Raw genomic sequence first — 10,715 nt, 5'->3', positions numbered from 1 at the left:
TTGTTTACTTCCGCTGGGCGTTACACTGAAAACTTCCGACAGTGAACATGTGAGCCACTTTATCTCTGAGTTTTTACAATAGCTCTCACCGGCGTGTTGCTCTACTGCCATCTACTGGACATCTAGACGCTACACACTCATTTTCAGCTACATGTAATTTCTCACTGCTGCAATATTTTTAAGGCTCGTTGTTTATTTGAATCATATTAGTCGGTACATACCAGCGCTTAATTTTTAAATATCTGACATCTGGGATGTATGCTAGTAATGTGTCTTACAGTTGTCTTTTTGTTTTTTGAGGTAATTTAAATGTCTCAGTCAATGAGACGAATGAGGTATTATGTTATCATTATATTATGTAGTATTATGTAAACATTTATTACACATTTGACTTCCCTTCTGTTGATCTTGTCTTTACTTTCACCACACACAATCTTGTTTGTGTTACTCATTTTATTTATTGACAAAACAAGACTTGGGTCATTAATTAACTATCAACCATTACCACACACACACACAAACACACACACACACACACACATATATATATATATATATATATATATGTATATATGTATATATATATATATAAATTGTCCCCACGCCCTCCGTGGGTGGTCTCTCATCCATCCAAGTTCAGGTCCAGAGGCCTGGGAGCTTGCTCCGATGACCACGGGCACCACTGTTGCCGTCACTTTCCAGGCCTTCTCAAGTTCTACTTTCAGGCCTTGGTATTCCTCCAGTTTCTCATGTTCTTTTTTCCTGATGTTGCAGCCACTTGGTATTGCAATGTCAACCACAATGCTTTCCTCTACTGTTTGTCCATCACCACAATGTGTGGCCGGTTTGCCATTACCATTTTGTCGGTCTGAATCTGGAAGTCCCACAGGATCTTAGCTCGGTTATTCTCTACCACCTTCGGAGGTTTTCCCACCTTGACCTCGGGGCTTCCAGTCTGTACAGATGTTCCTGTACACTATACCAGCCACTTGGTAATGACGCTCCTTGTAAGCTTTCCCTGCCAGCATCTTACACCCTGCAGTTATGTGGGTCTTGTCTTGCATGGTAGATCTGAGCCTCTATTGCTCTGGCGCTCAAGGTCTGCTCCCGTACAGCTATGATCAGTGCCTCTGTGCTGTCTTTCAGTCCAGCCCTTTCTAGCCATTGGTAGGATTTCTCGATATCAGCCACTTCAGTTATCTGTCGGTGGTACATCTCATGGAGGGGCTTTTCCTCCCATGATGGTTCCTCCATCACCATATGATCTGTTTTCCACTGCCTGAAATATTCACCGAGCACTTCATCTGTTGAGGCCATCTTCTTGATGTATTCAAGGATGTTGGTTGTTTCATCCTGGATAGTGGTTCTGACACTCACTAGTCCTCTGCCTCCTTCCTTGCGCTTAGTGTACAGTCTCAGGGTGCTGGATTTGGGGTGGAACCCTCCATGCATGGTCAGGAGCTTTCGTGTTTTCACATCTGTGGTCTGAATCTCTTCCTTTGGCCAGCTTATTATTCCCGCAGGGTATCTGATGACAGGCAGGGCATAGCTGTTAATTGCCCGGACCTTGTTCTTGCCATTGAGTTGACTCCTTAGGACTTGCCTTACTCGTTGGAGGTATTTGGCTGTGGCTGCTTTTCTTGTGGCCTGTTCGAGGTTGCAATTTGCTTGTGGGATTCCAAAATACTTGTAGCTGTCCTCAATGTCTGCTATTCTGTCGTCTGGGAGTGAGACCCCTATCTGTATGGAATACCTTCCCTCTCTTTGTCACCATCCGCCCACACTTCTCAAGTCCAAATGACATTTTGATGTCATTGATGTGGATCCTGGTTGTGTGGATCGGTGAGTCAATGTCTCGCTCGCTCTTGGCGTACAGCTTGATGTCATCCATGTAGAGGAGGTGACTGATGTGTGTGGCATTGAGTCATAGGCTTTCTTGTAATCAATCCAGGCAGTGCACAGATTGGTATTCCTGGTTCTGCAGTCCCGAGCGACTGTTCTATCTACCAGCAGCTAGTGTTTTGCTCCTCTGGTATTTTTACCAATGCCCTTCTGTGCTGTGCTCATGTATTGATCCATGTGCCCACTTATCATAGCCGCTATGATGCCTGACATGAGCTTCCATGTGGTGGGGAGACAGGTTATTGGCCGACAGTTGGATGGAACTGTTCCCTTGAGGGGATCCTTCTGGATCAGGATTGTCCAGCCTTCAGTTAGCCATTCAGGGTGGGTCCCATCGTTTAGCAGCTGGGTCATTTGTGCTGCCAGGCGCTCATGAAGTGCAGTTAGCTTCTTCAGCTAGTAGGTATGAACCATGTCAGGCCCTGGTGCTGTCCAGTTTTTCATACCTGAGACTCTTTGTTGAATGTCTGCCACTGTGATGGTTACTGGTTCTTGTTCAGGGAGGTTGCTGTGGTCTGCTCTTAGATCCATCAGCCACTGTGCACCACTGTGCGATGCCTCCTTCTCCCATATGCTTTTCCAGTATTGTTCAGTCTCCAGCCTTGGCGGGTCTGCCCTGTTGTTATTACCCTGCCACTGAGAGTACACTTTAGCTGGTTGAGTTGAGAACAGCCAGTTGGCTTCAATTTCTCTCGTGTACCTCTTTAGGAGGGTAGCCAAGGCTTGGAGTCGTTGTTTGGCAGTTTCTAGTTTTTCAGGTATGGGCATCTGGCTGTACCTCCTGGGTACCTGTTTTTTCATTGCACCTTTCTGAAGCTCTGATAATTGGCTCACTTCTCTTCGAGCTGCCTTGATTTTAGCCTCCAACCTCCTCTTCCATAGTGGATATGTATCTTTATGGTTGCTCTTTGGTTGATAGCCAAGCACCTCAAGGATCACTGCTGATGAGGTGTAGATCAGCTCATTGGTTTCAGTGATGGTCATTGTAGGAATCGTTTTCAAGGCTGCATTCACATCTTCCAGGAGACTTTCCGCTGGTGCTCCACTTAGCCTCTGTAATTGTCGTTGGGGTTGCCTGATGTTCATTTTTGTCATGATCTTATCTCTTAAGTCAGTCTCTGCCTCACTCAGCGTGATTGTTCTTATTGAAGCTTCGTACCCAATCTCTGGGTGGGGAGATGTTGTTAACTTCCCCCTGACCTGGCGTCCTGGCTCCCCCTTGCTGTAGCATTTTTGTTGTACCTCGTCAATCTCAAGCTGTGATAGCAGTTGCCGTCTGTGGATGTTGGAACGTTGCGCTACAAGTTGTTTGGCAGTGAGTGTTGATTGTGGGTTTCGAAGATTCCATATGTCCCACATTCTCTGCATGTGTAACATGCAAGAGAAAGGAGGATTGTTTATATTGATGTGTATATATATGTGTATTATTAATTTCACCAAAATCCGTCACATTGTGTTAGGGATTATTTTCATTTCATTACATTATTATTATTTTATCTTCAACCTGACACGTTTATTTGTTTTGGCTTTATGCTTTATATTTTCTTTATTTGCAAAGTCAGCGCTTTTATTTTGAAGGCCAGCGGAAGTGATTGTAACTTCCGGTCCCTCTCTCGTCAGTCTGCTTTAACCCTGACTGCGGGAGGTATGTATCTGAGGCCGCTGTAACAAAAAGTTATTCCCATAAGTTTTATTAATCAGTTCATGTAAACAAGCCAAAGAACTGTTGTTTGGTAACATGTTGTGAAAGTTATAATTCACGTAATGGAACTGTGCTGTTGTATTTGAGTGAGGACGTAAGTTAGCTTACCGTGCAGCTCTCCTCTCATCGTGCGTGTGTGTATAAGTGGGTGTGGCCATGGAGGGGTGCGCTTCGGCGCACGTGCTAATCCATCTCTCCTGAAACTTTTATGTTAGGTGGCCTTTTGGATGGCATGAACACTCACACTCTGCTTGATATTGCATTTTATGCAGGTATGTATGTACACAGCTGTTTGGGTTCAGAAATTATATAAATTAGTGTTAAATTTAAAGTGCGTTGCCGACTAACACGGAAGCGTTTCTATGAGAAGTGTGTTCTTGATTTAAATATGTTATACATATGTATTTTGGTTTGACAAGTTTTTTTTGTATTTTCTTTATTTCCACTAATTTGGTTTATATGATTCTAATGTTGTGCATTAAGCACTGTCATATCATTTGTTGTTTTATTTTATTTTTCATCAAATTGTCAGTGTAAAGCTAAAGTCAGTCTGCTTTAACCCTGACTGCGGGAGGTGGCCTTTTGGATGGCATGAACACTCACACTCTGCTTGATATTGCATTTTATGCAGGAATAAACGGCAGTCAGACAGCATCCTCTGCGTCCTGCGTCCCTCTGTGCCCAGTCCCCCCCCACCCCCCTTTGCACCAGAACACAACGCAGCGTAGTCGGGGTGTGCAGGCGAGCTCCGGCTACATTGGTGCCGTGACCCGGATATCTTCGCTAAAGATCATCACCAGAGTGATCGCCGGTGGTTGTTTGGACAAGTAGGGACTTTCCAGAGGTTTAAAACAAAACGGAAAAAAAAAGGACATTAACTTACCTTGTTAAAATGGCTGATGATGAGGATGTTAAGAGACCACTTAATTATGATGAGGGTGCCGTGGCATTGACTTTTGGGCGGGGCAGGTTTTTGGGTGATTCCACTCCAGCTAGGAGCATCGGTACTGTGGGTCACCCAGTTTTATCCTCCACTCACATGCATCGAGACATCACTAGCCCGCAACAACAGGCATTTGATCCAGCCACTAACATCACAGGCATGGGGAGAGGGATGAGTGCAGTACGTCCCCGTGCTTCATTTTCCAGTCACATGCACATTGACACATCTTCTCCCATACAACACAAGTCTAGTGAGGACCTCAGCTCTCCAGACATAGGAAGCCTAATAACCCAGTTAGCACATCAAATTGGCGAGAGCATTGCAAACCAGATACAAAAGACTGCAAGTAATCAGAGTGACAGGAGTGCCCCTACACCTAGTGTAAATGTGGAAGAGGGTCATCCTGAGTTGAATCTGACAGGGATGAAGCTTGTAATGCAGGCAGATGTCAAAGAGCCACCGCACTTCAGGGGTGACGAAACAGACAAATACACAGTACATGAATGGGAGGAAGTTATGGATATTTATCTGATGAGAAGGGGCATTCCACCACACGAACACTCCCAAGAGATAATGTCAAAACTAATGGGGAAAGCTAAAGATGTTGTAAGGGTGACTCTCCGCAGCATCCCTTCTTTAAAGCCTGCTGAAGACCCCAAGCTTGTCTTTGACATTCTCAAACAGCACTTCAGTGAAGTAACATATTCCTCCATGCCCCTAGCAGACTTCTACAACACCTTACCCCTGACTGGAGAAAATCCAATGGATTACTGGATCCGGTTGAACAAAGCAGTGGATGTCGCTGATGAGTGCCTGAAAAGACAGGGGAGAAACATCGAGAATCCCGCTCATGAGGTCACCATGATGTTTGTAAAGCATTGTCCTGATCCTGCACTCACTAGTGTCCTGAAATGTAAAACAGCAGAGAAGTGGACATCACATGAAATACAGGAGCATCTCATTGAACACCAGAGAGAGGCCAAGAAAAAAATTCAAGGTAAAACATGCCGCCCACCACAGCACAGGCAAGTTGGTGCCCATGCTCAGGTTTCAACACAGAAAGATGTAACTACTGATGGAGTGTGGGAGCACACTAGTGAACGGAACATGATGGAGCTGCCATCCACTTCTCCTGTTGAGAGCGCTTGCATTCAGTCCCTCATTGGTCTGTTAGATCGTGTGTTGGAGCAGAAAACTCAGTCAGCAATAAAAACTGGACCAAGCAGAGAGCAAGCAAATCCCTTCCAAAGGAGGTGTAAAGTCTGCCAGGCAGCTGATCATTCCACAACAATGCACTGCAGACAGGAAAACTTATGTATGAGCTGTTTCAGGCCTGGTCACTGGAGAAGGGAATGCAGACAACGTAAGTCAAGTCACAACGCTCCACCTCACCCCAACCAGTCTCAGCCCGGAGAAGAACAAGATAAAGCACCTTTAAACTAAAGGGCTCACACCTGGAGAGGGGATGTGTGGGCATCAAAGACATAACCCTCGAATGTGGTGAAGATTTAAAGGAGGTATACTCAAATGTGTGCACAGCAATGACCGACGACTGTACCGTAATAGTCCAAAACATTCACAGAGTCGAAGCCTTTGACGAATTATTCCACGCCCCAGTGACTGTAAATGGCTCTGTTCAGCTGCAAGGATTACTTGACTCTGGATCTATGGCGTGCACAATAAGTGAGGTGGCAGAACAGAGACTCTTATCTGAAAATACCCTGACACAACTGCAAGAATTGACACAGCACATTGTCCTTGTCGGCTGTGGGGGAGTACAGGTGAGCCCCAAGTGCATGTACGATATGGAGTTGGAATTGTATGGGATCAAGTGTATGGTGCCGGTTCTAGTGGTTGCTGGTCAGAAAGACGAAATCATCGTAGGCACTAATCTGTTGAAGTATGTTTTCCGTCAGATGAAAAATGACGACACTTACTGGAAACTTATTTCATGCAACGGACAGGAGTCTGAAGAGTGTGAACGGTTCTTGGAGATGATGGCTGGCCTCACAAGGTGGAGAGGGGAGAACATGCCAGACAAAGTGGGCACGGTCAAGCTGACCCAGGCAGTCACATTACAACCCAAAAAAGAGTATCTGTTATGGGGCAGGCTACCAGGCAATGTCCCTATGTCACCTGGCAGTGCAGTGATGGTGGAGCCCACTTCATCAAAATGTGCCTCTCGAGGCATTATAGTAGGCAGAGTGATCACACATCTGTGGGGGGATGGTTGGACTCCTATAAGAGTGACAAATATCACAGGAAGGCCCCTCACCCTGAAAAGAAACTGCAAGCTAGCAGATGTCTCTCCTTGCATGGCAGCTGAAGATTTCACATTGCTTCAAAACTCCTGTGAGAGAGGAAATGACACGGATAAGACGATACATGACCGAAATAAGACTCCTGACAATACTGACCTGAAACAGAAACTGAGAAACCTTGGACTGGGAGATGTTGATATTGATGGTTGCCAGGTGAGCCCCTCCACCAAGAGTCAGCTGGTGGAAATGCTGGAACAATATCAAGATGTGTTCTCAAAACACCATCTAGATTGTGGAGAAGCCACGGGCTTTGTGCACCGAATCCGTCTCACAGATGACCGTCCCTTTCGCCTACCATATCGCAGAGTGCCTCCAGCTCATTACCAAAAGCTACGCCAAGTCCTCACTGAGATGGAAGAGCAGGGGATCATACGAAAGTCCGTAAGCGAATTTGCGTCCCCTCTAGTGATGGTTTGGAAGAAGAACGGCGACCTCAGGTTATGCACAGACTTCAGGTGGCTGAATGCGAGGACCATAAAGGATGCTCATCCTCTGCCTCATCAGGCAGACTGTCTTGCAGCCCTTGGCGGGAACTCTGTTTTCAGCACCATGGATTTAACATCCGGGTTTTACAACCTGCCCATGCATGAGGAAGACAAAAAGTATACCGCCTTCACAACACCCCTGGGCTTGCATGAGTATAACAGAATGCCGCAAGGACTCTGTAACAGCCCCGCATCCTTTATGAGGATGATGCTCAGCATTTTTGGCGACCTCAACTTTAGCACCCTGCTGTGTTATCTCGATGACCTCCTGGTCTTTGCCCCATCAGAGCAAGAAGCCCTCAGCAGACTGGAAGCTGTTTTTCAGAGGTTGAGAGAACACAACTTGAAGCTGAGCCCAAAAAAATGCCACCTGCTGCGGCGGTCTGTGAAATTCCTCGGTCATGTTATCGATGGTGATGGGTTGGCTGTCGACCCAGGAAAGGTTGAAGTCATTGTCAGGATGACAAAGAATGACTTGATGGAGGATGACGGCCGCACGCCTTCAGTTCGGAGAGTGAAGTCATTCCTTGGGATGATATTCTATTATCAACACTTCATTCCCAACTGCTCCTCGATTGCCAAGCCTCTGTTTGCCCTCACAGCTGGTCAAAAGCGGAGAGGGAAGACTGGTAAATTAAACCAGAAGCCAGGAGTCTTCAGAAAGCTAAAACCCGCAGATTGGACTGATGATTGTGACTCCGCCTTCCTCAACCTCAAAGAGAAGCTTCTAAATTGTGTGGTCCTCACTCACCCAGACTTCTCCAAACCACTGATCCTGTCCATTGACGCCTCTCTCGACGGTCTCGGGGCAGTTTTGTCCCAAATACCAGAGGGTGAGACAAAAGCCCGTCCGATCGCCTTTGCCAGCAAAACTCTGACTGGCTCACAAAAGAGGTATCCAGCCCATCGCTTGGAATTCTTGGCGCTCAAGTGTGAAAAATTTGGTCATTGGTTGAAGGGACACACTTTTACAGTGTGGACTGATAATAATCCACTAACCTACTTGATGACAAAACCCAAACTTGACGCCTGCGAACAGCGGTGGGTGGCCAAACTGTCCCCATACACATTCGACATCAAGCACATCTCTGGATCAAAAAACATTGTGGCGGATGCCTTGAGTAGAGACCCCTTTTCCAGGTCAGTGGGTCAAAGGTTGGTCAGTGAGCCATACGAAAACCTGTTGGCAGAAGCTGAGGCTACAAAGATGGAAGGAGTGCAAGATGTTTTCAGGTGCAGGGTTCATTGCTCTCAGGCACCAGTCTGTACAACCTCAAAAGCTCTCTGTGGCAATCAAGTGGGAAGTCAGAGCTCCTCTGATGTTAAGTCAATCTGTGAAGCTCACATCGAGTGGGAAAAGGCTGCAGAGTCAAGAGCAGTGCAGTTTCTTAAAGTGCTTCCACAGATGGCAATCTCTGAACAAAGTGCACTTCCGGCTCTGTCCCTTGAGGAGCTCCGTCACAGTCAGGAGTCAGATCCAGACATCCAGGGGGTCCTACGGCTTGTAGAACGGGGGGAATCACCATCTAGGAGGGAAAGAAGTAACTTACCTCACAAGGCACGAGCATTATGCAAACAGTGGCATCGCCTAAAAATCCAAGATGGAGTCCTCTATAGGATTATAAAAGACCCATCAACTAGACACACAAGGTATCAGTTTGTCTTACCAACCACCTGTAAAGCTAAGGCCCTTTCTGGGGTGCATGATCTCGCAGGGCACCAAGGACAAGCTAGAACCCTACACCTCGCCAGACAACGCTTTTTCTGGCCGCAAATGGAAAGAGACATTAAGGATTACGTCAAATGCTGCCAGCGATGTATCCTTGCAAAATCCCCTGAACCAGCTGCTCGAGCCCCGCTGGAGAGCATCCATACCTCAGCACCCATGGAGTTGGTGTGTATAGACTTCTGGAGTGCTGAGGATAGCAAGCAAAGGTCGGTGGATGTCCTGGTCGTAACCGACCACTTTACAAAATTGGCTCATGCTTTCCCCTGTGTAAATCAGACAGCAAAACAGGTTGCAAAGAAGTTGTGGGACAATGTATTTTGCATATATGGGTTTCCGGAGCGAATACATTCTGATCAAGGAGCCAATTTTGAAAGCAAACTCATATCAGAGCTCCTTAGTCTCGCAGGGGTGGCAAAGTCACGCACAACTGCATACCACCCCATGGGAAATGGGCAGACTGAAAGATTCAATAGGACGCTTGGCAGCATGCTGCGGTCTTTACCACTGGCAGCAAAGCAGCACTGGACACAGCAGATACAAGCCCTGACTTTTGCCTACAATGCCACTGTGCACGAAACTACTGGATATGCACCATTCTATCTAATGTTTGGTCGAGTCCCTAGGCTCCCAGTGGATATGGTCTTCCGGCAGGTCCTGAAAGACGCCAGTGTGGTCGACTACAAGACCTATGCAGGCAAATTGATGGCAAGCCTTCATGAGGCTGCTGGCATTGCTCGGCAGCATACAAGAAAGGAGCAGCAGCATCAAGCCGACGGCTACAACAAAAAGGTCAGGGGCGCCTGTCTAAATGTGGGGGACAGAGTTTTGCTTGCCAACAAAGCAGAGAGAGGAAAAAGGAAGTTGGCAGATAAGTGGGAACCCACGATCTATACAGTGACGGACTGTAACCCCCGAACTCACATCTACAAAATCGAAGATGGGAGCGGGAAGACTAGGGTGGTGCATCGGAACTTGATATTGGATGTGAGCTTTTTACCAGTCCCTGAGCAAAGCAGCGAAGAACCCAGTTCAGCCAGCATAGATGGGATCCGTGGATCCCAGACTCAGCCATCGGATGCTTTAGGAGGTCTGCCGGAAGAAATTTCAGAGAACCGGACCCTCTCATGGGTGTGCATGTCTTCAGATGTTGGCTGTGAGTCACTGGGGAACGGTGATGAGTCGGAGGAAGGGGATGAAGTGTCACCATCTGCAATCTGGGACTCAGATCAGATTTCATGTGCAGGTTCCTTGGATAACTCTGCAAGTAGTGGGATTGTAGGGCAGAGTGGGGAGGACTTACCTCTGAGAGACTCACCTGACTCCAATGTGATTTCCAGGTCACCTGCACCAGATGACCATAATGACTCTCAAACCAGTGTTCATAACATGAGTGGGGCAGAACATGATGACATCTTACCTGAGACAGTGGGTGGGAATCAAGCACCAGCACAAAATTCAGGGGCTGGGGGACATGTTGTCAGAACACGTGCAGGCAGAGTTGTTAAGGCAGTTAATCGTCTCATAGAGAACATGGCACAGAAACCACTTACAAGGGGTATTGTGAAAGGGTTAAGCAGAAAATCTCAGTCTTTGTTGACCCTGTCTTAATGTACAAAGGGGGCACAACAATGTA

The 10,715-nt window shown here is 46.8% G+C and overlaps 2 protein-coding genes across 2 annotated transcripts in view; one reads left to right on the top strand and one right to left on the bottom strand.

Annotated features, from left to right (window-relative positions):
* Positions 1–10,715, top strand: part of LOC121645114 (zinc finger protein OZF-like) — a 352,747-nt gene that overhangs the window by 319,643 nt on the left and 22,389 nt on the right. The gene's annotated exons all lie outside the window — the stretch shown is intronic.
* The window catches only part of LOC121645121 (zinc finger protein OZF-like), a 37,562-nt gene that overhangs the window by 21,577 nt on the left and 5,270 nt on the right, over positions 1–10,715 (bottom strand). The gene's annotated exons all lie outside the window — the stretch shown is intronic.

This window comes from Melanotaenia boesemani, chromosome 8 (assembly GCF_017639745.1).
Source record: "Melanotaenia boesemani isolate fMelBoe1 chromosome 8, fMelBoe1.pri, whole genome shotgun sequence".
NCBI lineage: Eukaryota > Metazoa > Chordata > Actinopteri > Atheriniformes > Melanotaeniidae > Melanotaenia > Melanotaenia boesemani.
This window is presented reverse-complemented; position numbering and strand designations above follow the sequence as displayed.